General features: G+C 35.3%; 1 pseudogene; it reads right to left on the reverse strand.

The window, feature by feature from the left end:
- Positions 1-655: 655 nt before the first annotated feature.
- LOC141567253 (large ribosomal subunit protein uL23 pseudogene) lies at positions 656-1,143 on the reverse strand (annotated as a pseudogene).
- Between the last annotated feature and the right edge of the window lie 12,518 nt (positions 1,144-13,661).

Consider the following 13,661-nt stretch of genomic DNA (forward strand, 5'->3'; position numbering starts at 1 on the left):
AAGTAGAATGACTTTTTTTTTTTTTTTTTTTAAGATTTTATTGGGGAACGGTGTGTACTTCCAGGACTTTTTTCAAGTCATGTTGTTGTTCTTTTAATCTTAATTGTGGAGGTCGAAACTCAGCTCCAGGTCCAGTTGCCAGTTGTTAGTTGCAGGGGGCGCAGCCCACCATCCCTTGCGGGAGTCGAGGAATCGAACTAGCAACCTTGTAGTTGAGAGCCCACTGGCCCATGTGGAAATCGAACCGGGGATCTCGGCATTAGGAGCACGGAGCTCCAACCGCCTGAGCAACTGGGCCGGCCCTAGAGTGACTTTTCATGGGCTGAGTTATGGCAGTCTGCTAGTGGATGAGCTGTTACTGGGGAAGAAGGAATCTTATCTTCCTCCTGCTGAGGTAGTCAAGTAGTATCACTTCCTGTTTGAGATGCAAGGTACTTCTCTTCCTGTTGGGTCAGTAGTGTGTGTTGAGTGATACCTGTGTGAGTGTTCTTTTCTAGCTTTCTAATTCCATTTTTTCCCCCATAACCCTGTTATTTATTGTGTACAAGTATGTACCACAGTATGGCCTCCCTCCCCAGCACAACCAGAAATCAACATAAAGAAACAAATATATAGTGAAAAACTTTTGTATTTAGAATTAGCCAGCTGGACTCAGTTTAGATGATCCCAATTTTGTTGGCAACATCCAAAACATCATAGTCGGGAGCCAGTCGAACATATGCCTTCTTTTCTCCATCAGGCCTGATCAGGGTGTTGACCTGGGCCACGTCAATGTCACAGAGCTTCTTCACAGCCTTTTGGATCTGGTGCTTGTTGGCCTTGACATTCACAATGAACACAGTGTATTGTTGTCTTCCATCTTCTTTATGGATGAAGGGGTAGTCAGGGGAACTTGGTGATGGCAGAGTGGTCAGGCTTGTTTCTCCTGGGGGTGCTCTTCCAAGGATATTTAGGCTGCCTTGGGAGCCACAGTGTCTTCGGCCTCTTGGAAGGTGGGTGACGTCTGGATCTTCCTTTTTTTTTTTTTTTTTTTTTTTTGTGGCTGTGGATGCCTTTCAGGACTGCTTTCTTTGCCTTCAAAGCCTTTGATTTGGCTTCGGCTTTGGGAAGGGCAGAGACTTCCTTCTTCGCTTTTCATGCCATCTTCGTGAAAAGGCTCTAACTCCATTTTTAAATGAAGTTTCTGTTCATTAAATTTTACAAATAGTGAATTTCTAAGTGCTCAGGACCAAACACCAGGTAAAAATGATTGTGATGTGCTATGAGAAATACATACTCCTCTGAAACCTGCTCCAGAGAGTTTGGGGATTCAGAACTGCTAACATTTTGTAATCCTTCTATTTAAGTTTATTTATTTATTTATTTATTTTGAGACTCAACATGAAAATCTTTCCCAACTTACCCTGATCCTTCAATCATTGCTTAAAACTACTTTTTACAAAGGGTAACTATAGTGATATTACTCTGTCTTCAAGTTATAGCTCACAAAATGATAGCCCACTTGGTTCCAGAGGTAAAGATAAAACCAAACAAACCAGAAAATATAGTTTTGACTTCATTCGATCATAAGAGAAAACACTGTTGCCATTGGAGTCAAGAAATAAAGCAATAGTACAGAAACATTAACATTTGTGTGTTTTTTTTTTTTGAGTAAAAGAATGAGGACAGTAGAGTTCTCCTCTGACAGTGACACTATGATTTGGCTTCATATAGACTCATTTCACGCTGGATTTCTGACAGATTGACAGGTTCTGTATTTTGCTTGAAAAATCTGAGCCTGTAGAGTCTTTTGATGGCATGGTTATGCTCCTTCTCTGTGAAACATCGTTCCTCCCAAGGCAGTTCCTGCTGGTGACTTGATGCAGGTGTTTCTGTATTGTGAGTGTCTCTACAGGGTGACCTAGCTAAATTAGTGGCCTGGGGATGAATGCTATAGAGGGCTCCAGGAGACAGTAGGACACCCTGCATTCTGGAACCATAAGCTGAGCTGGGTAAACATTCACAAGCAAGAGGACGAAATCTTCATGGAGGCAGGTCATAGTGGAGAGCACAGCCTTCATAATTCAACCAGTACTATCACACATAACAAGCATAGTGTGCCCACTGGCTGGTGGGCTGATAGGTACACATTTTCTGATATAATCTAGACAATGAAGTGTTTGAAAGATTGTTTTAACATGCAACCCCATCCAGGAACAGAAAGAAAAAAGGACCCAGAGATGGTCCCTTCTGCCAGTTTTGATTGCATCTTACTGAAATAAACTATTTGCCCATTTCTAAAATAAACTGTTAAGTCGTTCTGGATAGAATGTTTGTTTCATCACTCTTTTTGGAGCAATTCTAGTATATAATAGACATCCACAATATTATTATTTTACTGATCAAACAAAAAGAAAATAACACATAAAATAATTCAAGACAAAGGGAAAATAAATTATTTGGATAAATGATATGGAGATAAATAGTTCCCCATATGAAAAAAGATTGAGCTGGATATTTTCCTTAGGTGAAAATGGATTCAGCTAAATTAAAGATTTAAATGAAATACTATGGAATTAAAACACAACTGGAAAGAAAGGTCAGGATATAATTTGGGGACAGAAAGGCTTCAAGGATTTTCTACACATTGAAGCACTAACAGACATAACAATGAGAGAAAAAAAAGTAATACATTTGCACAAAAATAAAAATTGCAAGGTAATTGAAATAATCAATAAGTAATAAAGGATAAAATAGAAAATACAGCATATATGAAAGATCAAAGGTTAATACTTTCAATTTACCTTTGTAAATTAAGCAAATATCTGAGTAGAAAAACAGGTAAAAGGACACGTAATTTTCAGAAAAAGAAATACAAATGATCAATAATTATGTTTTAAAAATGCAATCTCTGTAGTAATCAAATAAATAAAATTTTAAATAAAAACTTATTGTTACCTATTAAATTACAAAAAAAAAAAAAATTGTTAAAATACAAGATACCCAGTGGTAGTAAGAACACAGTGAAATGGGCTATTTAATATGCATCTGGTAGGAATGTAACCTTTTGTGAAGGCAGTTGCCTGTTGCTCAATTAGGAATTAAATTGTCCATAGCAAAAGCTAAAGTGGTAGGGACTTAAACAATTTAGGTATTTTATTTTCTCACATAATGAGAAAGCTGGAGATGGAAAATCCAGGGTTAGTATGGCAGCTCCATAAGGACACATTCTCATTCTCTCTCTCTCTCTGTTCCATACTTTCTTTGTGTGCATGTACGTCCAGCTATTCCTAGACTGTTGTTTATTTCCCATATGCAGTTGCTCAAACTCCAGCCCTGTGACATTTTGTCACATTCCGATGCTAAAAGCAAAAGGGAACAATGCCAAGAAGGTCAGCGTTCATTTAACAGAACTTTTCCATAGGCCCATCTTCAGTTAGGTCTTACTACCCGAGCTATGTACCACATGCCAGTCTACAGGCAAGGGCATGGAGCCAGACACAAACTCATAGGATAATTAGTAAGAGAGAATTAAATTGGATAGACAATTAGCAGTCTCTGTCATAGTACATACCCAAAGCATCAGTATTTCAATATCACTTATCAGTTCTATAATCAGATATGTTTTTTAAAAAACACTTTTACTAATATTATTCAAAATAGTAGTTGCAATAGTGAAAGAGTAGAAACAGTGTAATTGTTCAATAATAGTGGGATGGTTAATTTAATCAAGTTATGCCCACACTATTCATATACTAAAATAAGGTTTACAAATATTTCAGCAAATAAAGCTCACAAACTGTATAATGTCGTGGGGAAAAACACTTAAATATCTATCTTTATCTCTATTTACACCTATATAACACACAATGCCACTCATATAACAGGGTTTATGAGAGATTTGTGAGATTGTAGCAATTTTTATTTACTTATTTTTGCTTATTTATGTTTTCCAAATATTATACAACAATTGTATTATTTTGATGTCAAAAGTGTATGAAATACTTTCTGATAAAAAGTCAATCTTTGTAACAGGTACAGTTCAATGAAAATTCTCAGACAAGAGTAAGAATGTAAATTGGTCACTTTTTGTGCAGGCATATTTGAGAACATTTATCATTAAATGTCATCCCTCTCACCTTCTTGACAAATTATTAGTCTGTTCCCTAGTCATACAGCATCCTCTAGTGACAGCATCAGTTCTGCCCTGTCAGACAAATGGCCTTTGGTTTAGTCCCACGACTTCCGAATATCAAACACTTTATGTCTGGTTTGCTTTTCAATTGTAAAATAATTTTATTTAACACAGCACAAAGTGTGTGATAAGTCAAAGCAATAATTACATTAATGTTATTAAGACTCAAGATATCTCAAAATAAGGGCAAATAAATACAAATACAAAGTAAAAAAATAAGCGAAATCAGTGTATTGTTAAAATTGAATTGAAAATACTATTATGAATTAATAATTAAAAACAAAAACAAAAAAAAACTTTTATCTCCATCCAGTTAAATGGCCCAGTAGCACGAGCATCACTAGTACTCAGATTTGGTATTTAATATGACTCCTTCCTAGAATAAATAAATAAATAATACATAATAATAAAGAACCTTCTTGAAAAATGGCTGACCCCAGTTTTTGAAAGTTACAAAGTGAGACTGAGATATCTAATTTTGCCAGAATGCAAGGGTAAATTTTAAAATCTAATGGAGAAACTCAGAAAAGATAGAAGTAATGACAATGTAAGGTTGTTTTTTTTTTTTTTTTTTATCTCCTTGAATCCACACACACACAAAAATATATATAGAAAAAACAGAGCAAAACTAAAACCAATGGATACCTCCAACAAGACTGTTTAACAAAGCATCCTCATTATGCCAAAATTTAAGCAGATGGGGCATAGTATTTATGGGAACATAAAACTCATTTAGTCTAAATTTCGATGGGAGAAGTAGGGAGAAACAAAGGGTGTCTGATTGACCTAAAATCGCCAGCATGTGCTTACTGGAAATCACGGCAGGTTAATGTGAGAATAATTGGTAAAATGGGAAGGGTTTTTGCAGTCTTCATTTCCCAAGCATCCTAAGAAAAGAAGAATACACCACCAATAATATAATGTTGCCAAACATATTGAACCTGAACCAATCAACTAATACCATGGGGATGAAATCCTGGAAACTTCTACAGGAAAAGTCACCTAATTTGTTCAACAATAACAAACAAATTTCAAGAGTGTGAAAACTCTGAGGGGCGGATTTATATATTTAAGGAGATTCAGGAGACATTGTCAATCAAATGTTAGGCATGGCTTTTATTTGGATCTTGATACAAACAAACAAGCAAAGTTTAAACACACACACACACACACATCATTTAAAAGATAATTAGAAATTTACCTATGGATAAGATGTTTACATGGTATTTAATAAATCACTGTTAATGGATTTTTAGGTATATAAAGGGGTTTGGTAGTTGTCCTGAGAGTCTTTGTCTTTTAGAAAGAAGCACACTAAAATATTTATGGATGAAATAAAATTATATCTTTGGAATTTGTATCCATAGGATATGAGGAGGGGTGTGTTTGAAACTGTAGAAGAAACTAGTTTGGACATGGGTGGATAATTGTTGAGGCTTGGTGCAGAGTAGTGTGGGATTCATTATTCTATTCTAATTTCTATATGTTTAAAATATTCAAAAACAGAAGTTAAATAATAACAACTGAGTTAAGTTAAAAAGGACACAACGACCTACATGAAGATAACTATCAATTTTGTATCATATGGTCCAAATTTTAAAAAAAATGAGAATAAAAAAATTAGTCAATTGGAACATTACACCAATGATAATCCATGAGTCCAAAATCTTAAACAGAGAGAGAGAAAGCTAGAAATTGCCATTTGAGGTGACAATAAAACCAATCCACTCCTTTGAATATTGGTAAGTAAAAGGAAAAGATAAAGCATGGTTCCTAATTTTAAATTAGGAGCTATAACCAAATAAGCCCTGGATGAGGGAAAGTTCTACTTTAGAGAATAATGACAGCTAAAGATGGTAAAACAAACAAAAAAGCATCATTTCACAATCCTCTTTAATGAACATATTAACTCAGAAAAGGATTATGAATGAAAGTCAAAACCATTACACATATAATTGGTAAGAAAACTGGAAATTCATATAGTGACACCAAAGTTATACAACATTTTATTTAGCTTCTGGTTGCAAGGGGGGAAATGTTTGAGTAAAATTGAGGGCTCAGGCTGTCATCACTTTCATCAAGTAGTGAGTCTTGGTGGTATACACGGTGGTACAAACCAGATATTATGTGTTTCCTGATGAGATGGAATATAAAGCATACAACATCACTTAGGGTGCATTTTAGCAAACTTGCTTAACTGAAATTCTCTAGCCTTCAGATCTAATTTTCAGATTAGAGGATCTGTGAAACACAAACTACTAAATTACCCCTTGAGGAAGGACCACACAAATGCAGAAGGATTAACCTTCTAGTAGGACATCAGGCCAGGTCCTGTCAACAAATGAGTGTCATGAAAAGTGACTTGCTAGGGTAAAAGAAGCTGAGGGAACATGGATATCAAATGGACTATGTGCTTCTGGAATGGACTCTCTTATGAACATACCAGTTGTAAAAGACATTTTGGGGATATTTGGGACAATTTGATTGTAGAATTCAGTGTAATATAAGAAAAAAATATATTGTCATAAAAAAGTGGAGATCATTAACTGAAGAAAGCATCTTATAAAACAGCATGTATAGAATAATTTCATTTTGGTAAAAAAAAAAATGCATAATCCTATTTAAGCATGAAGAAAGAATTTGTGAGGATATACCAAAAGGTAAGAAAAGTGACCATCTCTTGGTGATGAAAGTATGGTGTTTTCCATATTTTTTTTTATGGTTTGTGTTCTCAACATGCATGCAAAGCAGAATTTACATTTGTAATAAAATATTTTATGAAAAAAAAAAAATATTATCACTCCTGTATGACACATTAGTCTATTAAGAGACTATTTATCCAAAATGGTGACTAATGTTGGGCTAAGTAGATACTATGGAAAGTTGTATGATTATTTTGAGAGGATAGAAAGGAGACATTTGGACATGTGTAAAATCACAGTTCACAAATAGCAAAACATAAAACCAAATAAAAAGCAATACACATACAGCTGGCTCCAACTATGGTTTTCTTTAGGAATCTTTAAAGCATTAAGTGTCTCTATGACGTTGCTGAAGATGACATTAAATGTCAGAGGTTTGTTCGTATGCTTTTATCATGTCTTTGAAGACTGAGCTGCAAGGAAGGTAAATCCTGACATCCTCTGAATGGTGACAGATCATGAAATATTCAGGGTAGAGATGTCTTACCAGTACCTCCTTAATCTCGTTAACACTTTATGTTGGTTTTTATGACTGTGCATCTGGACAGCTTTCTGCTAATGGGAAGGAAATATCTGAACTTTCTGATTGCCAAAGCAATAGAAAAGAAATGATTTCATAGAGTTTTCCTCTTTGGGCTGTTTCTGTACATCTGCTTATATTATTATATTCCTTTATTTATACCAGGGGTGCCCCCAAAATGTATACACATGACTTGTATTCATCGTTTGTTATTGGTATATATTGAGTATTACAATTTTAGTACAGTTTTTTCCTTTCTTAAAATGTGTATACATTTTTTGGGCACCCTCTGGATTAATTTGTTTTTAAAAAGCTTGTTAATTGTGCATCTAGAATAAGCAAGTTGGTGGTAACATATCTTTATCTGCTGCTATAAATAAAACACCTCAAAAAATTAACGTTATGCAGTAAGTCTACAGACCTGTTTGCCTATAGAAAGAAAGTAAAAGTCAATTCTGAAGCCTGTATTTTCCAAACTAATATGTGAACCCCCGTAAATAATAAATATATCTTAATGGTCCCCTAAGACCTTTACCTTTGAAAAGGGAGACATTTATCAGCTTTCTACTCTTCCAGAAACATATATCTAAACTTCTTTTTCTGGAGAAAAATGCTCTCAGGAGGATTTTTGTAGTCTAGTTATGATGCTGGAAAATCATCAGACAGTGTCTTGCCAAGGAAAGTGCTTGCTCCCAAGTTTCTGAGATATCTGTAATAATGGCAAAAGGTTTTATTTTTATTTGGGTAAATTTTTAATATAAGGAATGCTGATGATTTTGAGATGTTGAAATTATATATCTATAATACATATATACATGTATATATCACATATATATTCATATACATATATCACATATATATGTATATATATATATATTCATATATACATACATTTTTAAAGTCACCATAACTTTACCATCTAAATTTTACTTAAAAAAAATCTTATTTATGCATGCTTTGTTGTCTTATTCCAGGAAATTATATGAGACATAGCCAAATATTTGTGTACAATAATGTTCACCGCAGCATTCTGATTATAAATTTTAAACCTCTGGATCTTCAGGTAGCATATTTTATAATAAAATAAGAACTAAATAAAATATTCCCTGATCAGGGAGTAGTTAAATACTTAAACACATCTTGATACCTGCATAGGAAGACAATATAGCCAATGGGGAAAATGAGGTGTATATATACATATCAGTGTTTCTCAATAAGCAGCAATTTTTGCCCCCTGGAGGACATTTGGTAATGTCTCGGAGACATTGTTGGTTGTCACAGCTAGAGAATGAAGGTCCTGTTACTGGTATCTAGTGGACAGAGCCCAGAGATGCCATTAGACATGCTACAATGCACAGGACAGCCCCCCACAGCAAAGAATTATCATACCCAAAATGCCAGTAGTGATGAGATTAAAAAACCTGATCTGTATCTATATTGACAAAGAAAATGTTCACTTTATATATTTAAATAAACACAAAGAACAAGCCAATATATTTTGTAAGATCCCATATTAGAAATTATATGTAATCACAACAAACCTACAATCTTTGTGAACACAAAAATGAGATATTCTGAACATTATGAAGTGCATTTTATGTGTATGATTTTATTAGGTATGTGTTGATGCACAAACTGGGCCCCATACACAGAGAGCAAGGAAAGAATAAGAAAGAGGCAGACTGCTACAGAGCGGTTTAACAAGCAAGGGAACTTACATACCAGGTTTGTCTGGATTGGCCGAAAAAAATGAGTACATCTATGCACCCGCCCACGAGAATCTGAAAAGTTTATGTAGAAGTCTTAAGTGTATTCAGTCACTTACACAGTCCAGGTGGTATCAACAACTTGTTGCTCTCAAGGCTGTGTCCTTGAAATGGCTGCTAGGATGGAAATCGTAGGTGGCACATACATTTCCAAGGACCAGGGAGAGGGTAAGGAGCCTCTGATTTCCTGGATCCAGCTGAAAGGTCAACCTGTGGTCACATTCTCCTAATGACCTCCTCCAACAGTATGTTTACTAATTAACTTCAAATAGGGAAACTATTTAAAAACTGGCCTAAGAACACTAAGTGATAAAACTGCAGTTAAGTCTAGACAGGATATAGAATTCATAGGTAATGTTTAAAAGTGCTATCTCTGAAGAAAGAATTAGAGGAAATATTTACTTTTTTAGAAATGTGTTTATTTTTATTAGTTTATCAAGTGAACATGGTTTTTAAAATAAGGTAGCACTTCATGGAATCTAATGGAAAAAGGGAATCCTTTTTCTCACTTCTCCTATCTCTGTGCCCCACCCCTAGAAGCAAACATTTTTAACTTGTTTAGCTATTTCTGTTGTATATTTACTTCTATTTTCCCAAATAATAAGGTCATGGCTTTATCTATGGACTTTGTACTATAGAATATTAGGATTGAAGTCCACAAATAATAAATACCATCTCTTAGCTTTCTATTGTAGCTATATTACAGTTTTAATGAAGTTGATATTATTGTCTTCATCATACAAGTAATTAATATTACAGGTGAAATTTATTTTCATTAACTTTGTGTTTTTTCTCAAGTTAATAATTAAGCAATTACATTGTTGGCAGCTTTTTCTTTTTAATTATCACTAATTTATGTCCAGATCCTCAACTAAAATATTCATCCTAATATTGCTACGTACATCAGGTAAATTAACTAACATTGTTTCCCCCTTGCAGTCATCTCTCCTTAGGTTCTTCTCGTCTCGTCCTCCAGTGGGTACTAACTTGTCTCTATGCCAGATGCAGGTCATTTATCTCAGTATATCCCTCCTCATTCACTTAGGGATTTCCTTCTTGTGGGGGCGGAGCCCCAGAGAGTAGTTTCCAGGCTCTCGGCCTCGCATAGACAGGTGCTGGCTCAGGTAGTAAATGGCCAACTGTGATTGCATGGCCATCAGCTGTGGCTGGTTGGCAGTCAGCTGTAACCGGTGAGCCATTGGCCACAATATAACTGCTGTGGCTATGCTAGGAGGAGAAGAGAGAGAAGGAATGGGGGCTAGTAAGAAGATGGCAGCTGGGCTGGCAAGCGTGGATGGCGGTTTGCGGACAGTGTGGATCCAGCCTCCAGTGAGAGTATAGTGCCGCCAGAGAGAATATAGTGGTATGACTCCCCTACCTATGGCTCCGTGGGTGTTCCTTTTTGGCCTCACCATATCCTGCATTCTTGTATGGGGAGTGGGAGCAGAGACCCCACTGGACGCCCTGCATGACAAATGGCGTAGCGAGCAGGGTCTCCCGCATGACACTTCTTCTCTCTCTTTTGTTGGCACCCAGCCCTATTCCCTTGACATCTGAAAAATTTTACAGTTTCTACCATGAGAGTTACTAGGAACCCTCTACGCATGGGTAGGGCTCATCAACTGTTGGTCCACAGAATGAGAGGCTCATGAGATATGCTTGTTTTGTTGGGGGAAATTCCAAATATTAAGAAATGCAGATGTCTTATCTCTCTTCCAATCTCCAGGGTCATCTTGAAACCTACATTTCAGGAGCAAAGAAGGAAAATGAAAATATACAGTTGAGTGCAGGTTTTTACATAAACTCCCTGTTTTCAATATGTGCCTCATTCTTTCCTCTATTTTCCTGGTGTCCCAGAGTCCACGGCCTCTTAAATATCTCTGTCTCAGCTTTCTTTCTGGATTCCAGGGGAGAGACATTGTTTTTATATAAACAAAATGCATTGTGTCCAAAAAGTAAACCTGTAGACCTTCTCTAGGATGAAGAAAATGATAGTTGCCTGGTGTAAAGTAGTAAAGTCATTAAGTATGGGGATCTCTCTACTCCTTAAAAGATTTTCAGGCAAGTCTTCCTTTTTTATTACTCCTAAAGGCAGTGTTTTCAGTTCATTCATTGTACTTTCTGGTGGTGTTCTCAATTTGTTGTACTTTCTAGTGACACAAATTAGCTTCCACTTCCTTCGTTCAACTTTTAACATTAACTCCGCTTGGTAAGTCACAATGGTTTTAGATTGAGGTTAACAATCACATTCAGGAGACACAATGAAGTTCATCTAGTACCAAGTTTACTGAGTTTTAAAAAAGTATAGGACAGGGAGAAAATGGTGCATAGCAATAGCTAGCAGATGTCTCATGATTCCCAGAGGCAGATTCCAAATTTCTCAGTCATTCCCCCATTGGATCCAAGTAGTCATGTGAGAAGAGCCTGAGGAAATCCATATACTTAGTGGTATCTTTATTTATATCTCATTAGTCATGTAGCACTCTCAGGGGTACTTGACTAGCTCTCATTCCCTAGTGAAATGGTATCTCATCAAATGCACATTACTCCTCAATTACAGTTTATTTATCACATTCAGATTACTCATCAATAATCAGTTACTTAATAAATAATCTCAACAACCCAGTACAGGAGCTTAGTCTGGTACAAAGTAAACTCAGCTAAACCTTCATTTATCTTGGAGACAGAATATTCTTCTACTTTCCTTACTTGGTCTTTCCAGAAGGATTTATTTAAGGGTCAAATCCTCAGATATCCTAAGGCTAGAAGAAGGACTACAGATTAGCTATCAATCCTGCCACAGGCACTTAATATATTGGAAAAGCTGAAACATAGGTTTGCTGCTACTTATCCATCCAATTTTTATCTTCTAAAACTTTTTTGACATTTTTCATCTGCCTTCCATCCTCTCCTCCTCAATTCTCATGTCCTTGCTGATTTAATTTCTCTGCTGTCCTTTTGTTGGGAATTAATGGAAGGAACAGAGAAGCATGTGAATATCTAATCTGTCACATTAAAATATAAAGTCTATATCAATGCTTTGGATATACGCATATTTTAAATGCAGAGGAAAAAGATTGAAAAAAATGTCTTGCAGGCATGTAAGTCATTTTTATATGGAATTAAAAATATATATATATTGTTTTTACCAGTCACCCAATAGTGGTTTTAAAGTGGTTTTAGGAGAAAGATATTTGGTTGACATGAAAACCCTTTATCTAAATTAGAATAACATAGGAGATAAGTTCTGTATATCTACAGATTGCTTAATAAATTGTGCGAGCATAAAATGAAAAAATATATATTATCAGCAGCTAATGTTGAAACATACATTTTTGAGTAAATTATATACAATATGATATAGGTTGTACTGTATTTGTAAACACCATTAGAGGCATGTTACTTATAATATCTGTTTAATGTCTGCCTAAAGAATAACTTCTGACTGTTAATATCTGAATTGTATAGAATTACACAACTTATAGAGGAAAAAAATATATTTATGCCTCATACTCTCAATCCAACATTTTAAAAGAATGAAGAACTTGGAAAATATTTGACTAGCATTCTAAATACAGTGAGAACAGACACGTTTCCCAAGAAGACATACAAATGACCAACCGATATATGAAAAAAAAAATGTTCAACTTCACTAGCTATTAGGGAAATGTAAATCAAAACCACAATAAGATACCACCTCATGCCTGTTAAAATGGCTATTATCAATAAGTCAAGAAATAACAAGTGTTGGATAGGATGTGGAGAAGAAGGAACCCTCATACACTGCTGCTGGGAATGTAAATCGATATAACCATTATGGAAAACAGTATGGAGGCTCCTCAAAAAATTAAGGATAGAATTATCATATGACCCACAATCCCTCTTCTGGGTGTCTACCTGAAAAATTAGAAAACATTTATTTATAAAGATATGAGTATATGTACCTATATGTTTATTGCAGCATTACGCACTGGCCAAGACATGGAAATAACCTAAATGTCCTGTGATAGATTATTGGGTAAAGAAGATGTGGTACATATATACAATGGAATACTACGCAGCAGTAAGAAAGGGTGAAATACTGCCATTTGTAACAACATGGATGGCTCTTGAGATTATTATGCTAAGCAAAATAAGTCAGCTGGAAAAGGACAAGAACCATATGATTTCACTCATATGTAGGATGTAAAACAGAAAGCAATAAAGGAACAAACAAAACAGACTCATAGACAGACAACAGTATGAGTGTTACCAGAGGGGACTAAGAGTAAAGGAGGATGAAAAGAGTAAAGGGGGGTCAAATATATGCTGATGAGGGAGACTAGACAGTGGGTGGTGAGCACACAATGCAATATACGGATAAAGTATTATAGAATTGTACTTAAAACTTGTATAATGTTATCAACCAATGTCATCCCAATAAGTTTAATACAAAATAAAATGAGAAGAAATAACATCTGAATCACCTATAAGAATCTTCAATTGAATTCCAGTAAGGG

This window comes from Rhinolophus sinicus, linkage group LG01 (assembly GCF_036562045.2).
Source record: "Rhinolophus sinicus isolate RSC01 linkage group LG01, ASM3656204v1, whole genome shotgun sequence".
In the NCBI taxonomy this organism is placed as follows: domain Eukaryota; kingdom Metazoa; phylum Chordata; class Mammalia; order Chiroptera; family Rhinolophidae; genus Rhinolophus; species Rhinolophus sinicus.